Source organism: Macadamia integrifolia, chromosome 2 (assembly GCF_013358625.1).
Source record: "Macadamia integrifolia cultivar HAES 741 chromosome 2, SCU_Mint_v3, whole genome shotgun sequence".
Taxonomy (NCBI): Eukaryota; Viridiplantae; Streptophyta; class Magnoliopsida; order Proteales; family Proteaceae; genus Macadamia; species Macadamia integrifolia.
Genome location: NC_056558.1, coordinates 43199900 through 43201189, shown reverse-complemented (window position 1 = coordinate 43201189; position 1290 = coordinate 43199900). Strand labels below are relative to the sequence as shown.

Here is a 1290-nt window from a genome sequence, read left to right as displayed (position 1 = left end):
AGAACTCCATAAGCCCATACAGTATGCAGGGGTTGGGGATGACTCTCAAAACACATTGACCAAGAACAAGAAGCTGAGCAGGGCTAGTTAAAAGGCCCTCACAATAAAGAAAAAATCAGGCAAGACAACAACAGTTTCATTATTCCGTGCACTACTTTGGATTTACCTTCTGCCACCCCCTTACCTTCATGGCAATAGGGCAATGTAATTTAAAAAATCAAGGTGTGGCGGAAGATCTTTCCCATGACGGCAAAATTCCTCATGAAGATTTACTTAGTGCCAGAGGTAGCCAACTCTTTTCTTTGGATTTCATGATTATGACATAAATGACAGATAGTTGATTTGACCAAAGGAGCCCCTCATATTGCAGAGATTATAATGATTATAAAATAGAAATTATTATTTTTATATAATATTGGGATCCCTATAATATTTTCATAAATGTTATTCTCGTTTTTAATTAAAAATATTATTATTAGCACAAAAACAAACATGCATTAGCATGTGTATGGGTACTAGTGGGTATGTACGAGGCCAAAACAAGATCATTTTCCCATTTTCAGCATCAATAGAGGCAACAGAAGAAACTATAAATATACCTGATTATTGTACCCTGCTGCCACCTTCTCCCTGGAGTCTTCTTCTTTCCTTTACCAAATGTCCAACCAGTAGGAGAGAAAGCAATCATAAGATTGTACCGACCCTAAACCAACATGCATATACCATGTACATTAAAGTTAATAAAGGTAGAGCAACGATGAGAAACATTGGAAGCCACTAAAATAAAAGGAATGGAACAAAATATGTAACTTTATTGCATGAATAATCTGTATCATTGCTAAATTAGCAACATTTCTTTCTTAAGATAAATTAAAAAATCAACTTGCACTTATCCCAACTATATGGGGTCCGCTATATCTTAAAAATAAATTAATACAAAGCAAATGTTGGATCCTTTGAGAGGCATATATATATATATATATATGGGTTGTTTAGGGAGGGGAGGGGGATAAGATGTTGTTGGAATAATTGATTATCGTAATAATGGGTTTTAGGGGTGTTATTAATGTAGAACTAGAATCGGCAAACCAACCTAGTCTCAAAACAGCAGGATACTCTCGAAGAACAAACACAAGTCAAATTAGGATAATAGCACAGCAGATCAGATTACAAGAGAAATCAGACCTGAAACAGTTGAAGCTAATGAACCAAATACTAGGGTTTCTCTGATCAGATTGGGACCGATAACAGGGGCTTACAAGACTTCAAATAGGTCCAAATCAACTTAAT

At 35.5% G+C, this 1290-nt stretch overlaps 1 long non-coding RNA gene across 1 annotated transcript in view; it reads right to left on the bottom strand.

Annotated features, from left to right (window-relative positions):
• Positions 1-940, bottom strand: part of LOC122088187 — a 2612-nt gene extending 1672 nt beyond the window's left edge. Inside the window, exon 1 of the long non-coding RNA XR_006143012.1 lies at positions 600-940. This is a non-coding gene — a long non-coding RNA (uncharacterized LOC122088187). The remainder of the gene's footprint in view (positions 1-599) is intronic.
• Positions 941-1290: the final 350 nt, after the last annotated feature.